This window comes from Bos grunniens, chromosome 27 (assembly GCF_055505025.1).
Source record: "Bos grunniens cultivar Pamir isolate PY7600 chromosome 27, Bosgru_T2T1.0, whole genome shotgun sequence".
NCBI lineage: Eukaryota > Metazoa > Chordata > Mammalia > Artiodactyla > Bovidae > Bos > Bos grunniens.
The window spans coordinates 27,397,110-27,417,059 of record NC_141191.1 but is presented as its reverse complement, the minus strand read 5'-3'; the positions used below and the strand labels follow the sequence as shown (position 1 = coordinate 27,417,059).

General features: G+C 44.1%; 1 long non-coding RNA gene across 1 annotated transcript in view; it reads right to left on the bottom strand.

Moving 5' to 3' along the window:
* Window positions 1-19,950, bottom strand: part of LOC147343684 (uncharacterized) — a 114,029-nt gene that overhangs the window by 53,315 nt on the left and 40,764 nt on the right. The window contains exon 4 of the long non-coding RNA XR_015155941.1: window positions 19,434-19,500. This is a non-coding gene — a long non-coding RNA (uncharacterized LOC147343684). The remainder of the gene's footprint in view (window positions 1-19,433; window positions 19,501-19,950) is intronic.

The window sequence follows — 19,950 nt, the reverse complement described above, 5'->3', positions numbered from 1 at the left end:
ATTTGCAGGAAACCCCACACCCTGAGATGGTGCTCCGCTCATAATGTGTCTGCCTCTAAGGGAGGGTTGTTTTATTAAACCCAAGACATGTACTGACACAACATTCATAAAATCATCCAGCTGTACACGCACAGATTGTACAACAACATAACCATCCAGGGGGTGTGGGATAGCTAGGAATAAACAGATCCATTTGTCATTTGGGTTAAAAACAAAGGATGAGAACAAAGATGTCACCTCATATGCAGGTGAGGTGAGTATTTCACTTCAGTGACCCATGCCCTTTCCATCTCGGGGTGAGCTGAAAAGAATCACACAGCATCATTACTTTTTGGCTACTCTGTCCTAAAGACTAACAAACACAAAACCTGCGATTTTCCATAGCCATGTCTACTCAGTGTTTCCTCAGAGCTGTCATCTATGAAACCAGCTGGCTTCGTATCAAGCCCTGGAGAAGTACAACTGACGCCCCCAAAACTGATGGATGTATGTCTTCCTTTGTACTACTGGGAGGTACTAAAAGGTTATTGTTTGACTTGAATATTAAAAGTCCTCAGTATGCATTGTTATACTGTCCACTCAGACCTGTTGAAAGTAACTTCAAAAACCAGGCATTCAATACTGATGTTACCTTCTGACCTTGGCTCTCGAACTCTTCCTCTGGCTACTGTAGATCTTTCTAAAATTCAGCTATGACCAAGTCCTCCCTGAATAGTTTTATCAGTGTGATATCCTACATCCTGATGCCCCTCTGCTTAAATCTGTAGTCTCTAATGCCGGCTAAACATCAGATTCACCTGCGTTGCTCTAAAGGATCAACGCCTTTGCCCCAGTCCTTAAAATTCTGATTTAATGGAAGTGGGAGCTTGGTATAATGTTCAAAGTCTCCCAAGGGTTTTAATGAGTAGACAAGAGTTGAGAACCAGTGACCCAAAGACGAAGCTTCAGTGCCTTATCATGGAGGGAAGTTCCTCTAGGATTGAGCCCTTTGCTGATCTTCTCTCTCTCTCTCTCTCTCACCACAGTGCATCCATCAGACCGTGAACTCACCCTTGCCAAGGGCACACAGGAGCACTTCCCATCAGCATCTCTGTAGCCTTTTCCCAGAAGCCCGAGCTTCTCCCACCCACACACGTTCCTGCAAGCAAACATCTCACTCTTCTTTTAAGCCTACCCTTGCCCCCCACCCCCACCCCCAGGGACCATTTCCGCCTCCCTCCTTCTTCCTTCCCCTCCCCCACCCCTGCTCTGCTGGACTTGTTTACATAGCTGCTTCTCCTCCCTGGGGACTACATACCCTACCCAACCCAGGCCGGGACCAAAATCTAATCCTAGAAAAATGAGCTACGTGAGAACAATACACGTCTGTTTTGTTCACCACTCGGGGCTGGCTACGTAATTTGCAGAACCCACTGCAAAATGGAAACGCAGAGCCCCTTGTTCAAAAATTAAGAATTTCAAGATGGCACCAGCCGAGCGTGAAAGCATAGGGCCCTTCTATCTCATACGCAGTGTGTGCTTTAAAATGTTTGTTGAATAAAGGAGTTTTCCCATCTCCTGCAGTTGGCCTGGGGGTTTGTGGAAAGAGTGTATATTCCCTGCATTCTGAGAAACACGGAGGCCACAGGAGGGGAAGGAAAGAGGGGAGGATGGGAGAGGCAGTTTTCAATTTTTGATGAAGTACATGTCTCATTTAACCACAACAGTCACTAGGAATAACCACGCAGGGATCCCCTTTATGGTCCTATTGAAGAACCTACACTGTAACAGCTTTTCTCCTTCCAGACTGGCAGGCAGGACACAAAGAAAGGGGTCTCTCCATCCAAGCAAATATTTTCTGCTTTTCACTGGGGAGCAACAGAACCAAGAGAGCTTTATCAAAGTCACCTGATCCTAGAAATAAAAACATATATATTTTAAATTTGCAAATCACTTTATTGTTCTTTCCCTTTGCTAACACACAACATGATTGTTTTTCTACCATTTCTCATATTCCTCACAGGCAGAGGGGCCGCCGCTAACCACACCTTCTACACAAAATGACTGTCACAGCTTTGGTCTTCATATTTTTAAAAGCAAATCTAAGGCATTATGAAATGTTATCCCTGCACGCGTCTCTTAAAAGCTTCGACGTTACTTCCATCCCACAATGCTGCAAGAAATCCAGAGCCACCTGCATTATCACCCTCACAAAACTACGACCATACAGCCACCATCACACCTCACAGAAATATCAACTCTTCCTTCCTGGTTCTCGTTCTGTCTCTCTCTTGAACAAGTTCTCTGGATTCTGTCTTTATTAACCTCACTGACCCATGCTCCCAAATCCTTGTGTCCTTGGGGTGGATCCTTCGTCCACTCAGAACAGACCATCTGGAGAAGTACTGAGAACACCCAGCTTCAAAAGAAGAGTGAGTCATGTATAATAGGAAGTACATGGTCGTGTCCGTTCCTGCCTTACACTCTGTGTAGAAAAGTCATAACATTCTGATTTCTGGGAGATTAGAGCCCCTGGTTTTTCGCTTAAAGAAGAAAATCAGTAGGTCAGTTAACTTGTCTCATTCTCTATTTTTAAATCAACTTTCTGTAGTAATTTCCTGTCCTGTCTCACCCTGCCCACATTTCTCCTGGTCTTGTTGATAAAGTCGTCCACCAAATACCAAGTTCAGCTCACAAACACTTCTTCAGAAAATTTAGGCTGGATTTCCAAGCACTCGGATCAAGGGTTTTCTTAATCATTCCACTCTCAGTCTTAAACACGTCGTATTCATTATTCCATTACTGGTGAGGAATCCTCCTCCGCCCCTCCCCCTCAAGGCAAATTTGCTCCCCTAAAGTTAGGGCTTTCCACTGAGACCCATTTAAGGGAAAAGGGCATTAACATCTAAATGGACTTTTAAATATAAAATAACACTTACTTACTAACACCAAGGTAATCCTCTATAGCAGCGGTCCCCAACCTTCTTGACACCAGGGACTGGTTTCGTGGAAGACAATTTTTCCACAGACCCAGGATGGGGTGGAGGAGGAATGGTTTCTGGATGATTCAAGTGCATTACATTTATTGTACACTTTATTTCTATTATTACATCAGCTCCACCTCAGATCATCAAGCATTCGATCCCACAGTTTGGGGACCCCTGCTTTACAGAAATACTCTGTGCATGACTGAAAAATGCCATTGCAGCCTAAAGTGTAGACGTGCTGGGACTGTCAAAGGCCAACTCTAGAATACAGAATACCACAGAATACAGAATACCACAGAATACAGAATACCACAGAGTACAGAATACCACAGAATACAGAATACCACAGAATACAGAATACCACGGAATGCAGAATACCACAGAGTACAGAATACCACAGAATACAGAATACCACAGAAGCAAACACATAGTGTTTAGGACCCAACACTTAAATTGTAGATAACCATGTTAACATTTATTGAGCAATTCACCATGCCTCCATTAATCTTGGAAACAGCCCTACCAGGTGTGCACCATTATGCTTATTTTAGAATACAAGTGGCTTGCCCAGAACATAGAGCTCAGTTCAGTTCAGTTCAGTCGCTCAGTCATGTCCAACTCTTTGCAACCCCATGAACCGCAGCACGCCAGGCCTCCCTGTCCATCACCAACTCCCGGAGTTCACCCAGACTCATGTCCATCGAGTCAGTGATGCCATCCAGTCATCTCATCCTCTGTCGTCCCCTTCTCCTCCTGCTCCCAATCCCTCCCAGCATCAGGGTCTTTTCCAATGAGTCACCTCTTCGCATGAGGTGGCCAAAGTATTGGAGTTTCAGCTTCAACATCAGTCCTTCCAATGAACGCCCAGGACCGATTTCTTTCAGAATGGACTGGTTGGATCTCCTTGCAGTCCAAGGGACTCTCAAGAGTCTTCTCCAACACCACAGTTCAAAAGCATCAATTCTTCGGCACTCAGCTTTCTTCACAGTCCAACTCTCACATCCATACATGACTACCGGAAAAACCATAGCCTTGACTAGACAGACCTTTGTTGGCAAAGTAATGTCTCTGCTTTTTAACACATAGAGCTGCTGCTGCTACTGCTGCTGCTAAGTCGCTTCAGTCGTGTCCGACTCTGTGTGACCCCATAGACGGCAGCCCACCAGGCTCCCCCGTCCCTGGGATTCTCCAGGCAAGAACACTGGAGTGGGTTGCCATTTCCTTCTCCAATGCATGAAAGTAAAAAGTGAAAGTTGGACTCTTAGAGACCCCATGGACTGCAGCCTACCAGGCTCCTCCATCCATGGATTTTCCAGGCAAGAGTACTGGAGTGGGGTGCCATTGCCTTCTCCGAATACATAGAGCCAGCTGAAGGCAAATCTGAGACAAAGTCTTCTTATTTGCCAAACAAACAGGACTCTGTCTGATTCACATGCATCGAGCTTTTCACTCTGGGGATGGCACCTTCTTGCCTCTTCTTCCTTCCTTTCTCAAAACTGCATCATTTCCAGTGGATCTGAAGATGCTTGTGGAAACCTGAGATTAACTACATGCAACTGCTTATGTTTACTTGCGCTTTTATATTTTCCCCTAGGAAAAAAGGACCGAGCTTAACAGAAAACAGAAAATAAAAAAGACATTTCTTTTAAAACCCTACACTTAATTTATTAAAAAAAAAAAAAAATTTTAGCCACACTGAGAGGCATGTGGGATCTTAGTTCCCATGACCAGGGATCAAACTCACCCCTCTTACAGTGGAAACGCAGAGTCTTAACCACTGGACTGCCAGAGAAGTCCCACCCTACACTTACATTAAACCCCTGGTTGAGCAATTGGATGCTACAACCTCTGCCACACATGCACACACACACATTCCTACAGAATCCTCATACCCTTAGTTCAGTTGCTACATATGACAAATATTCCTCTAACCCAAGGGGTGTTTTCAAGACCAAGCTTGGCACAGCCCATGTAACAACTAAAAATATATCCAAGAGAGACTATGTTTCCTGGAAATGATCACCTTTAGAAATGAAAATTCAAATCAGTTGTTTAGGTGCAAATTTTATTGTGACTTCAGTCTGTTCAGGGGACAACAGTAATGAAATATACAAATGAGGTACACAAATCCCTGGCTACAGATTCATTACTGATTCAACAAACACTAATTAAGATATCTTTGCTGTCACAGTCTGCGAGATTTTTGCCATTAAAGTATTCCATCAGCAAGACTTATATCCCAGAGAGAAAATAACCACCCACCTGCAAAGCGGGAGCAGTCAAAAAGAGAAGGATGAGATTAAATCATCAGAACATGGGCCAGTGAAATTGCTATTTAAGGTGACAGCTGGATATCTGAAGGAAAAAAAAATGAACCTCATCCCCTAAAATCCTGCAGCAAAAAATATATTTTGCAAACTAAAAAATTTTAGTAGCCGAATTCACTATATCTGACTTGAAAGTGAAAGCCCTACAGGGATGTCCATGGGATTTCTCAGGCAAGAATACTGGAGTGGGTTGCCATCCCTCTCTCCAGGAGATCTTCCAGATCCAGGGATTGAACCCATGTCTCCTGCCTTGGCAAGCATATTACCACTGCGCCACCAGGAAAACTCTTATAACTGACATAATGGCCTGAAAAATCAAGACCATCCTGAAGAATGGGGAGAAACAAATTATGGGGGAAAGGTTGAGAGAATCAGCAAATAGATCAAGGATACAACATGTAAAAAACTAATGTTTCCAGAGGCTGGGTATTGGATATTAACACATGATAATAGTATTGCAGGTTTCTTATGAGTGAGATTCATATTGGTGTTCTTATGAAGGAAATGATCAAAGCTCAAGGACTGGCCTTAAAATTCTCAAAAAAGAAAAAAAAAAAAAAAAAACAAGCAGCATGCAGGAGGGTGTGATCAGCAGAAATATGAATAATAAAACGATGACTGTCAAAATTGGATAATTTTGAGAATTCATGAGAGTTCATTATACTGTTTTATAAGAAGTTAAGTTAAAACAAAGTGACAGGGACCACCCTGGTGGTCCAGTGGGTAAGATTTCATCTTCCACTGCAAGGGGGTATGGGTTCAATGCCTGGTCCAGGAGGTAAGATATCACATGACTTATGGCCATAAAACCAAAACATAAACCAGAAGCAACATTGTAACAAGTTCAATGAAGACTTCTAAAATGTCCTCATTAAAAAATCTTTAAAATAAGTACATAAAAAACAAAGTGACGAGAAGAGAGGAAAATCGAGAGTGGCAGCTGCATGGTCGACCAAATGCCCTGCAGCTCCCACTCCCACTGAACTCCTTTCTTCATTCCTTACACCAAACAAAAGTTATAATGGTAATACAGGCAGCACATTCTAGAAAGTAAAGGAAATGTTCAAGAACCAGAAAGAAAAGGAAAAGAAAACCAGAGATCCCAAGCTTGCGTTGAGAGCAGAACAATACACAGGTAGGTGGAAGGAGAATTAATCAGAGCAGCTGCCTGCAAAATACGCTTTACATCCTAAAGTAGCTTTGCCATCGGCTTACCAAGTCTTGAGTACTCTAAAAATTGGAGAAGCTGATGCACAAAACAGAAATTCCCTTTACACTCCCAGACACAATCAATGATAGACATCTGGAGGAGCTGAGTTATGGGGAACCTTGGTTTCCATCTCTATCCTTCAAGCCAAGGCAGGCAATATCTTGTGGTTCAGAGAACAAAGATTCAAATTGGGTGTGCCAGTCTGTCTACTGTCTTCTATAGAGGAGTGGGACTAGACATCATCTAGTAGCAAAATGGCTTTAATGCTGTGATAACAAGGTAAGCATAAATGACTTCACTGTGCATTAATGTTCCCTTGCTCCTCTTGGATGTATTCAGCACTTTACACGGTTAGGACATGAACTGAGGGATTCCATTTGGTTTGCTTCCCCCAGATCTACAATATGAGCCAAGAACAACAGAAAGGAACATCATCTGGTCAGATTCCAGCTGCCCTACCAGATGATGGAAGTGGGTTAGAAGGTTCTGCTACTCCTCTCTGTCCCCCAGTAATCACCCCAGTGGACTTCAAATCTCTATTACCTGCTCCCTAGTCACTGAGGCCCAAGTCTCCAAATCATATGAGCCGGGAATATTTTGTTGCAAAGACAGGATGGGAACAATAGTCTCCACCATTTAAGAGCGAGGGTAAGCCCAAGGTTAGCAAGTGATTAGACTTCTTGAAGCCTCATCTTCTGGCTGAGAAAGCAACTTCCTAACTGACCTACATGTGATTGGGTATCGCACAGGACTGGGGTGTTAAGAAGGTGCATTTGGACTGGAAACCATTTATTTTTAAGGGTCAGGATTGGGCATGATATTCCCTCTTACCAGGTCCCAGGGCCTTTTTATTATGGCCCAGGATGAATTCCTCATGAGATACCTAAGTCGAAACCAACACAATGACTTGAGGCATCTTTATATATGTGTCTGTGCGTGTGTGTCTGTGTGTGTGTGTCTGTGTGCTCAGTTGTGTCCAACTCTTCTCAAGCCCATGGACTGGAGCCCACCAGTCTCCCCTCCCCATGGGATTTTCCATGCAAGAATACTGGGAATAAATATATATATATATATATATATATATATATATATATTTTTTTTTTAATTTGGCTGTGCTGGATCTTAGTTGGGGCAAGCAGGATCTTCGATCTTTAGTTGCAGCATGCCAACTCTTAATTGTAGCATGTGGGATCTGGCTCCCTGACCAGGGATCGAACCTGGGCCCCCTGCATTGGAAGCATGGAACCTTAGCCACTGGATCACCAGGGAAGGCCTGACTTGAGGCTTCTTAAGCCTAATAATCACCAGGAATCACTTATGATAAAAAGCATTTTTATATCATTCATTTCACTGGACCCCCACATCCCATGGAGGTCATTAGTGCTATTTGCCACATATTTCTGGGTCCACCCCTTTTCAGACACATGATGGAACTGCACTTCCTGGCTCCCTTGTAGTTAGGTGGGAGCATGTGATAGTTCTGGCTGGTGAGTCATGAGTGCAAGAGACAGGTGTCTTTTTCAGTTTACATGATTTCATCACAACACAATCAGCAACATCCAAGGTAGGAGTCGCTCCATCAGCCCAGTTTTCTGAGTGACTGCGGTGAGTGGAATCCCCCATCGCCAGCCGCAACAATCTGTGACGGACACAGAGCAAGAACAAGAAACACACCTTCACGGTTCTAAACGGCTGAAACTTTAAGGTGGCTTGTGAGCACATTACAACTGACACATTTCAATTTACACCACCTCTGGAAGGAGACCATCATTTTAATCACATCACCCTTTCATGTGCTACTTGACTCAGCAAACGTTTACTAGAAATTGTACTAGCTTTGGGTGTGGCAGGAAGTCAATTCTGACTCCATGTTGGAAACTGTTTTTCTGAACTTGCTTTTATTATTACAATCATACTTCATGGCATTCCTGGAGGATACTGCCCCTCTGCTTGACTGTAAACTAAAGTGTCTTTGTTCGGGTCCTGGAGAGATGGTTTGTCCCTGCCCACCTGTGAATAGAAGAGATTAATACAGCACTTCTGAGGGCTGGCCATTTCCTTGGAGATGTTTTGCAAGACTGAAGACCCTTTCACTTTACTCCCCCCACTGCATCTCCCTCTCTGTTCTGTCTTTTGACTTTTGTTCCTCATTGCTTCTTTCTCTCTGATCTCTAAAAGAACCTGGCATCCAGACTCCATAAGTTGGTTATTTTGAGGCGATAGCTTGCCATCTTCTCAGTCTGCCGGCTCCCTGACTAAAGTCTCTTCCTTTGCCTCAATACCTCCTCTCTTGGATTCATTGGCCTGTCCTGCGCCGAGCAGAGCAAGCTTGGACTCGGTAATGGGGACCCAAGAGTTCAGAAGGCAGACATGATCCTGTGCCCCAGGTCTGTGGCTACAGATATAAAAATGGTGTGTGCATGGGAGGGGGATAATTTATTCATTTAAAAAACTTGGATTGGCACGTCCCTGGTGGGCCAGTGGTTAAAACTGCACTCCCAATGCAAGGGGCACAGGTTTGATCCCTGGTCGGGGAAGTGAGATCCCTTATGCCACAGGGCACAAATAACTTGGCTTGTCAGTCTCTCTAAGGTCAGTTCCCTCATCTGTAAAACATACATAATACCCATCTTATAGGATTTTGGTAGATTAGCAGCAATGCCTGGCATACAAGAGGGAAACTAAGCAGCTGCAAATATTTTCTTTCATTTTCATAAGCAAATTATTTTTGCAAAGTATGAAAAGGTGGTGAAAATTAAGAATTTAAATTCTCTGGTCATCAATTGCCATTTTCACATTATTCTTGATTCTAGGATGTCTTGGTGTTGGTATTTCTTTTTTAAATTTAGTAATTGGTACCAATTGGCCCTCCAGCCCCTCTCTAGCTAGGTTCAAGGTCTATAACAAGTAGTCTAAGTTTTTTTGGAAGATGAAGCATCTTGGAGAGGCCCCTGTGTTTCCCTAGGCTGAAATTACTAAGGACAAGTATCATCTTCCTAGAAACTCTCAGGAACGCCTGTGTAGAAGAGGAATTCTGATGTGTTGGACTCTTTTCTGCACTTGGATCAGCTCAAAGGGTGGGAGAGACAGGGAGAGAAAAAAAATGTTCCCAGAGAGTAGGTTGGACAGAGGGACTTGGGGTATCCAAATATATGCATATGGCCCCCACAGTCATGTTCATAAGCATGAACACATCTCTGTGAGTGGGTGTCCATGACTCAGGCCAGGCTTGAGCCCCAAAGGATTTGCACCATCTAGACACTCTCCTCAGCCTTTTCAGTGTCAAACAGAAAGTGAGAAGAGGCTGGCACATGGAAGAATTTTTGTTGAGATAACCATCATCACCATCTCAAAATAGTCCTCAACCTTGTTAGCAAGAGTGGTGACATTTGGCCCGTCTAGAAGACATGCAAAGTAGCTAAGAATCTATTTAATCTTTAGGAGGTAAGCAGTGATGGAAAAACACGTTTGGCACTCCCGTCTTGGGGAGTTCATCAAAGCTGGGGGAGCTGTTGACTAACCAGCCTAAGGAATGGGCAGTTCCAAAGGCATGAAGACAGTGCCTTCAGTAGGTTGAATTTGGGGTGTCTACGGAGGTGTTGAGCCGGCAGTCAGAATCATGGGCCCAAACTAAGATGAGATGCTGGGATTGAAGTTAAATATCTAAGCATCATCCTCACATGACTAGAAACTGAATCTTTGAGAATGATTGAAAATAATTCAGATTCTAGACAATAAAAAAGAAGAAACAAGAGGTGAATGTGAAAATCACTGAGATTACTCAGAACATCAGGCCTTCTCAACTCTGCTACAAAACTGATGAAAAACATAAAGGCGACCATTGGTGTTAGTACCGTATTCTGTTTTAGCTGTTAAAGACCCAGATATGCCACTTCTATTCATATATGGACAGTATAATAGAAAATTTAAAGTCACTAGGTTTTAAAACCAGGTAGACCAGGATTTGAATCACAATTCCCAGATTTATTATATGTATTCTCTTGGGCAAGAAATCTAGAATGAGTCTCAATTTCTTCATCTAAAAAAAATATGATAATGGTAGTATTGACAAGAAATGACTAATTAAGAATTAATTAGATGGTTCATATATATATACAATACAATGCCGTGTTAATAGTGTGTTCAGAAGATGATATATAAAAATGTGATAATGGTTAAAGAGAAAGATAGCTAGGCATCTGACGAAAAGCCAAGGCTCCCCCTTCCCTAGTGTATAATTTTTGCTAGAAAGTAGATGACCAGCCAAGGGCTAAAGTTCCTGGACTCATAGTTAGGGGAGCAACAAGAGAGCTCTGGCCAGAAGAAAGTGAGCAGAATGGATGCTCAGCACTCCTAGGTCTGGCCCGCGGAAGCCTGCCATGCAGGGTTCCCCCATGATTCTCCTCCCCTTCTCGCTGATAAAGCGTCAGTCTTGGAAGCCATGTGTTGGAGACAGCAGCGCTGGTGAAGCCTGGTTCCCAGAATTACAGTACAGAGGAGGGTCATACTGATGAACTGCTCAACCTCCCACTTGTTATGTGAGCAAGATATAAATTCTGAGCGAGCTAGAGCCATTACGTACTTGGAGATTTGTGTGTTACAGCAGTTGCAAATAACAAGAAATAAGGGAGGTCATGTTGATGTTTGGCAGACACCAACACAATATTGCAAAGCAATTATCCTTCAATTAAAAATAAGTAAAACTTAAAAATAGAAAGGAAATAAGGGAGGGATTCGCCTCCCCTCCTGGATATTTCAGTGACATGGCTTTTGAAAGTTGAGCGTCTATCTGAGAGGCACTGTCTGCCAGATGATAGCATGATTCTAGTGCTTACACGTTCCACTTTTGTACTTGTTAGGGTATTACATACTCAGAGATGTATGCTCCAATGTTTCGGAGGGAAAGAAGCTGATAGCGTAAGGGTTAGACAGCACAGGCTTTTAATAAGGCACCGAAGGAAGGCAAAGTAGGTTCCGAAAGAGGGCAAGGCAGTTGGAGTCTGCAGAAATGTGGTCAGTAAGGAATTTCTGGAGGCAACGTGCTAACAGGACTTTGAAAAAGATAGATATCAAATATTAATTATTTGCATTGTTGCAGTGTAAACCTCCTTCTCCCTGAAAGCTAAACAAGTTTGATATGAGTGTGTGTGCACACACACTACACCTCTATACTCTACAACCCTAAAAGTAACACGATGTTTTATAAAGATAAGGTTGAGAAGCTTTGTGAATGTAACCTTGGCAACCTAGATACAGTCTCAGAGAGGCACTTAGTGAAATCTGAGACTAAATAAAAAGACAAAAATCTAATTAACTGCATTGTGCTCAGGAGGAAGGGCAATAGTAAACGTGAAACCTGACTGGGGTAGCGGGGTGGTGGGAGCAGCATTAAAAAAAAGGGGGGTGCTCAGAATCTGTCAGTGTTCATCAGTGTCCAGGAAGAAAATCACTGGAGCTGGTAGACAAGACCATTCCTTTCAAAAGAGAGGATGTTTTACTAGAGCACTCCATGGTAACAATATCTCTTAAATCATTTGTTCATTTCAGTAGCTTTAGTAATAGCAAGAGATTATAAGCAATAGATGTGCCCATCAAATTACAGTATATCCAAACGGTGGAAAAATCAGACATCTTGGAAAGATGTATGAAGCATAATGATAAGCAAAAATGCAAAGCATAGAACAGTGGGTCTACAGTACTACAGGTGTACATATAAAATGGGAGTGGAAGAAACATAACACATTTCTACATACAGAGAATATCTCCAGAAGGAAGCATGAGACAGATAACTGTGGAGAGGGACTAGGGAACTGGGGATGCAGTGGGGAACACGAATCTCTTTTCGCTGCATCTTATTTAAATTTTTTAGCTTGTGCCTGTTTATTATTATTGGAGAATAATAATAAATAGTAATTAAAATACAAAACAGATAATCTGTAATTCTCCTTTTTTGAAACTTTAGCAAGACTGACGCACACACACACGTGCACACACACACACTAGAGTAACAAGAGGGGTAAACAAAATTGGCTGTACATTTTAAATTCTCCTTTTCCTGTGATTCTAGCCTCTACCAAGACTTTAAAATTTTAATTGGCTTCTCAAGTACATAAATCAACAGGCAGAAGATTGACCCACCCAAAGAACTGACTTTTGCTGGTTATATTTCTGATTCTAAATTGTGTCGTTCTGCTCTTGAGAGTCCCTTGGACTCCAAGAAGATCAAACGAGTCCATCCTAAAGAAAATCAATATTCCAGTGAATATTCACTGGAAGGACTGATGTTGAAACTAAAGCTCCCGTACTTTGGCTGCCTGATGCAAAGAGCTGACTCATGGGGAACGACTCTGATGCTGGGAAAGAGGTGGGAGGAGAAGGGGATGACAGAGGACGACATGGTTGGATGGCATCACTGACTCAATGGACCTGAGTTTGAGCAAGCTCTGGAAGAAGTTAAAGGACAGGGAGGCCTGACGTGCTGCAGTCCATGGGGTGGCAGAGTCGGACATGACTGACACATCAGCTCAGACGCCTAATCAGAATATCTAGATCTGAAACTCCCACCAGAAGACCAGATCCCGGGAGGGGGATGTGCCTTGCAGGCTCTGTTGTATGGGGCCCACGTGGCAGGACATCACCAGCTGGCCCATCTGGAACATTCCATCCACCACTGGGTGGCTAATGCTCAGGGCAGAGGAAGAGCCCCGTTGCCCAAGATGCCAGGAGCTGATGCCAGGAGCCCACGTCAGCTGCCCCTGCCTCCCACCTCCACATTCTCCCACTCACCCTCCAACCAGACCTTCCTCTCACCTAGGCCGGTTCTGGAAGGAAAGAAAATAAAAATTTTTCATACTACACCTCATTTGAGGCCTAAAATAAGAGCCAAGGACCTGTCGTGAACCAAAAAACAAAACAAAACAAAAACACACCGAAACAAGATAAAAAAGCAAGCCTGGGCTATTTAGAGACCGTGTCATTAAAAATGATTTCATCAGCGCCCGGGCTCCAGAGACGTGACTTACCAGAGGCAGCCAACCTTCCCAGGTGGTGGGAACTCATTTCAAACAAATGATAGCGAGTAGGTTTATTTCGACCTGTGACTATGAGTCACTGTGTTTGAAGCTGACAAACACCATCAGAAAGAGACAGGTGACCTTGGCCATGGGACTTTTTCTTTCTGGGAAAACCAAGTGCACTTCCTGCGAGTGAGGCCCCCGAGTCTCAAATCAGTTCAGCCCAACGCACGTGGGCCGGTCAGCTGGGAAAACCAGACCCTCTGCCACGCGGGGCCCTCTCTCCTCAGAAAGCCGGGTGATTCAGCGGGCTTGGAAACCTGGTAGGAGGAACCGTATTTAAATCTGCCTAAAATGCAGCTTCGGTGGGAGAGGAGGGTAAATTACTTTGGGAGGGAGAAAAAAAAGTCCGAACCTTGTGATTCATCACTGATAATACTGTAATAACACTAATAATACCAAAGGCACCGAGGTACCTCTGATCCGCTGGGCTGGGGAACGGGGGCGAGGGCAGGGGCGGGAAGGAAGCGGGCAGGCTTGCTGAACCCCCATGCCCTGGAGGTAGGAGTGGTGAGAACACTATGCGTTCTGAGGACCCCTGGACTCTCGCCTCCCACAGGCTGTGAGTTGCACAGGACACAGCTGGGCAGCTGCAGGGTGAGGGGTGCTGCCCACAGTGGGTGTCAACCCGCTCGTCCTCCGCTGCCTCCCTTCTTCCCATTTTCCCTGCACTTGTGCCTCATCTGTGAAAGTACCCATTCCATCGTGTGACCGTAAACAGCTTTTTCTAAAGGGAAGAAGAAACAGGTGTTTGGGGATCAGAAATCAATAGGAGTGGCTGTTTCTCTCCGAGCTGAAAGAGGGAAGTATGAGAAAATTGTGGGGATTAGAATCTGAACCAGAAGTCAGGCATCTTGGTCCCAAAGAAAAAGGCACAGGGTAGGGACATAGGTCAAGCGGAGCAACCCCAGCCTCACTTTACTTCCGGTCTTTGTTTTTATTTTGGCCCAAACTTACGGGCAGTGTGTGTGTATGTGTGTGTGTGTGTGTGTGTGTGTGTGTATGCTTAAATAAACAAGAAAAATCTCAGGGAAAACACTCAAGAAACTGATAACTTTGTTTCTAGGAGGGAACTTCTGGTACATTCTGAATGTTGAAGGAGGTGGATAAATTTCCTATTCAGGGTGCACATCAATGAACACTCTCCACTAACAAGAGCAAAGAGCTGGTGGCCCCTATCTGAGAATTGATGGGTATAATGTTATAAGTAATTTAACCTATCAGCAAATTAAACAGAGATGAAAGTCGAGATGGGAGGTTTTCACAATCAGGTGTACACACACACACACACACACACACACTTCAAATACATGGCAGGTAAAGAGATTTTAGTTTTGAGACTCAAGAATATGTAAATCTTTAATAATATTTCTAGCTTAATAGGGCTTCCCTGGTAGCTCAGCTGGTAAGAATCCGCCTGCAATGCAGGAGCTGCTGCTGCTGCTGCTGCTAAGTCGCTTCAGTCGTGTCCGACTCTGTGCGACCCCATAGATGGCAGCCCACCAGGCTCCCCCGTCCCTGGGATTCTCAAGGCAAGCAGGAGACCCAGGTTCAATTCCTGGGTTGGGAAGATCTCCTAGAGAAGGGATAGGCTACCCACTCCAGTATAGGCTAACCACTCCAGTATTCTTGGGCTCCCCTGGAGGCTCAAGCAGTAAAGAATCTGCCTGTGATACGAGAAACTTGGGTTCTCCCTGGGGTTGGGATGATTCCCTGGAGGAGGGCATGGCAACCCACTCCAGTATTCTTGCCTGGAGAACCCCCATGGACAGAGGAGCCTGGGGGCTATAGTCCATGGGTCGCAAGGTCAGACTGAGTCAGTAAGCACAACACAGCAGCACCGGCTTAGTCATTGTAAAATGGGCTTCCCAGCTGGTACAGTGGTAAAGAATCCACCTGCCAGTGCAAGAGACTCAATTTCAATCTCTGGATTGGGAAGATCCCCTGGAATAGGCAATCGGCAACCCACCCCAGTATTCTTGCCTGGGAAATTCCATAGGCAGAGGAGCCTGGCATGCTACAGTCCATGGGGTCAAAAAGAGTCACAATGACTGAGCGACCAAGCACACGATTGTAAAATATCACATACCAAATGCAGAAAATATGGAGTATTTAAAGCAACAAAACTACATTTGGGGACTTCCATTATGGCTGAGTGGTAAAGAATCCACCTGCCAATGCAGGGGACATGAGTTCCATCCTCGGTCGGGGAAGATCCCACATGCCGCACAGCAACAGAGCTCATGCTCCACAACTATTAAGCCTGTTCACGGAGCCGGGGAGCCACAAATACCGAGCCCATGTGCTGCAACTACTGAAGCCCGCATGCCTAGAGCCTGAGCTCTGCAACAGAAGAAGCCACTACAAGGAGAAGCCTGCACACAGCAACTAACAATTTTTAATAAATAATTTTAAATGTTTTTAATTACTTTTAATCCCGCAGTCAGAATGCAGCTTCAGTGGGAGACGAGGGTAAATTGCTTTGGGAGGGAAAAAAAAAAGTCTGAACCTTGTGATTCGTCACTAGTAATACTGTAATAACTAATAATACCAAAGGTGCTGAGGTACCTGTGATCCACTGGGCTAGGGGGAGAGGGCAGTGGGCGGGAAGGAAGGGGGCAGGTTTGGGGAACTCCTACACCCCGGAGGTGGGAGTGACAGGAACATTCAACCATTTCAAGCACTCATTCGTGCCTAAGGGAGTAGAGCTGAGATCACAAGGCCACGTGATCATATCTGACTACACTGAATACAGAATTGGCCCAGAAAGAGATTGATCATTAAAAAATCAGCAACCCAAACCCACTGCTAGATTTTTAAAATATTTTCCATATACAATCTTTCAACAAGAAGGATGATATTTTTTCTCTCTTGAGGGAGTCATATATCTGATTCCAGTCGGATGGATGCTACTCTAGGATCTCTTCAGAAAATATACTGGCTTTTCCTAATCTGGGTAGGCTAAGGTTGAGCCTTTCCAGAAAAGAAGAAATGGGCCACCATCGACCATAAGTTCCAATCTTGAGCAAGGGCAGCTGCACCTCTTAACCATTATTTTTTTAATTTAAAAAATGTATTTATTTTTTATTTTGAGTTTTCATTGCTGCTCATGGGCTTTTTTCTAGTTTGGGGGAGCAGAGGCTACTTTCTAACTGTGGTGCGTGGGCTCCTCACTGCTTCACCACTTTAGTATTCACCCAACACACCCTCTAAAGAAATAAAAATGTAGCTTATTTTACTGCCGTGTATGCCTTTAGATAAACTTCCTTTGCAGGGCTAAAGCCAAGTGAAGTAAATTCAGAGATGCCACAAACAGAAGCGATAGAAAGTGTGTTGTTTTGCATTGTTCAGAGGTACAGACCCTCAATATGGCATGCAGAATGTTTACATTACGTGAACATCAGACTCACTTTCCTGTTTACTACCTTATGGTGGAGTACATCAGTTAAAAGTAGGGCTTTGGAGTCAGCCAGACTGGAATCCAATTACTGGTGCTGCTGATTGTTTAATTGGGATTTGGGGCTACATTTTTAGTCTTTTAAGTCTCTATTTTTTCATCCGTGAAATGAGGATAACAATACCTCCCTCATGAAGTATTTGTGAGGTTTAAATGAGAGGATACAGAAAAAAATAAACCCAGTGCATATTACATGACACACACTGAGTCAACACTCTCTGATACCATTGTCCACACATTGTGGAAACAAGAGTGCCTGTCTCACGGGTGAGTAAACACTGCTCAGAGTTTCCAGCGACCTAAACTTTTACAGTCTATCTCTTTGGGTTCTAGAGCCCCTGACGTTTCCGGAGTCAGAAAAGTCATGGCTGATTGCTTGGGCTCCATCCAGTTTCATTCCCTCCCCCAATCCCTCACCCCTGATGAGTAAGCAAACGCTACATTGTCATAAAGACATGGATTTTTATCATTTAGGGTTTAACCCACATCCTAGGTGAGCTGTCTTTAAGAGAACTCTGAACAATAAAAAGTTGACAAAAAAATTGGGAGAGGGGCTTCCCTGGTGGCTCAGTGGTAAAGAATCCTCCTGCCAATGCAGGAGACATGGGTTCCGTCCCTGATCTGGGAAGAGCCCGCAGGCCGTGAAGCAACTAAGCTTGTGCGCCACAGTTACTGAGCCTGTGCTCTGGAGCCTGCGAGCCGCAACTACTGAAGCCCACGTGCCCTGGAGCCCATGCACCCCAAGAGAAGACACTGCAATGAGAAGCCCGAACAAAACTAGAGGGTATCCCCTACTCACCACAACTAAAGAAAAGCCCACACGGCAACAAAGTCCCAGCACAGCCTAAATAAATAAATTAATTAAATTATTTTTAAAAAAAACTAAAAATTTTTTTTTAGATCTCAAACAGTCTGGAAAGCTTGGCAAGGAGAGGGTAAACATTTTTAAAAATCCCCCTGGTCCCATGCAAGAAGCTTACAAAGTCCACTAAGAGCAGCAGCCAGACCGACTTCTCTCTACAGGAAGGGAGAAGCCCAGCTGCTAAGGACAGAGCAAGGGACTTCGAAGGACCAGAGAATTCCCAACCCTTCTTCCCAGACCATTTGTGCCGAAGGTCTCGGGGTCACACAATTTGGAATTTTAAAAAATGACGACAAAGCACATTTTCTATATCCCACAGCACTGAGAAATGTCAGCGTATAAGGCACTTCTATTCAAAACGAACCCTTTCCCACCGATACAAGGACAGAGCCATGCAGACTGGCTTAGTTCCAGAGTGCTTGATGTGGTCTGTAAATCCCTGCACTGTGTTCCTGAAAGGAGTCCCTGAGAAGATGTGCTGTATCCCCACGGCTCTCCCGCTTTCCCCCTCACTCCACCCCTACCATTCCACCCCACCCCTACCAAGTAACTATAACTTTAAAAAATTAGTAAATGAGATGCCTCACGTTTTTGTGATAAGTTTTCCTAAAGTAGGCTGCATCCTGTTTATTTTATGCGTAGGGAAGTAAGAGTGAAGTCACTTGGGCCATTCACAGAAGGCGTTATTGTACTGAATAGAACAAAGGCTATAGGAAGGAAAGTTTAACCCTGCATATCTCAGTATTGAAGAGAACTATTTGAGCAGGGTGAAAAAAAAGAACACAAAACCAAAAACTAGGGCATCTAACCCTAGTAAGTGCCTCCCTGGTAGCTCAGCTGGTAAAGAATCTGCCTGCAATGCAAGAGACCCCAGTTCGATTCCTGGGTCAGGAAGATTCCCTGGAGAAGGGAACAGCTACCCACTCCAATATTCTGGCCTGGAGAATTCTGTATGTAACCCTAGTAAATAATATTTGTTAAAAATCTAAATTAACACGAGTCAGTAAGCTAAGAGTCTGTCACCTATAGGAAACCAGTTGAGAAGGCAAAGCAGGTAGTTGGAGAAGGGGACTCTTGGGTACCTGGAAAGGCTTATATCCCAGAAATAATCCCAGAGGCTTTTTCCCATCAGTGGGATGATCATTCATTCCAGGTTGACTGACATTGTGGATTGTAGCTCCAGGTTAAGGAGAAATAGCACGTTTTTTTGGAGAAGGCAATGGCACCCAACTCCAGTACTCTTGCCTGGAAAATCCCATGGATGGAGGAGCCTGGTAGGCTGCAGTCCATGGGGTCGCTAAGAGTCGGACCCGACTGAGCGACTTCACTTTCACTTTTCACTTTCATGCATTGGAGAAGGAAATGGCAACCCACTCCAGTGTTCTTGCCTGGAGAATCCCAGGGACAGGGGAGCCTGGTGGGCTGCCGTCTATGGGGTCACACAGAGTTGGACATGACTGAAGCGACTTAGCAGCAGCAGCAGCACGTTTTTTTAGTCCCCAAACTGTCTTTGTTTGGATGATAAGTTATATACTCACCCTATCAACGGGGGACATTGTAAAGGCGTCAAGTGACCCATAGGACATGATAGATGGAGTTCATTTCCTAGAAGGAGAGAAAAAGTATAGGTGAGTCGATACTCTACAGAGGATGCTGTAAGGCATAAATATCAGTAGAGACGAGCTGACATTACACAGAGGAGAGTCAAAGAATATGACTGTCGCACAAAACAATGTGATAGCAGGTTATAATTCTGGGTCCTTTGAATTCCCTGTGCCTGCTGTGCTTGTACCGCTCTTGCCATTTATAACATTCTGTCTTACACTATAGCCACATGTCTATAATACATACAGAATATTTCTTCTACTAAGATGTCAATGTATTGAATTCTTACCTCTGTGCTGAATGATGCAGGAGCTGTAGAGATAACTGAGCTACAAGTCCTGCCCTTAAAGAATTTTAAATTAATAGGAGAAATAGGATAAAGCCATAATGACATAAGATGGAAACAGAAGAACATAAAAGGCTCTGGGAGGCATTAAAACAAAGGAGGAA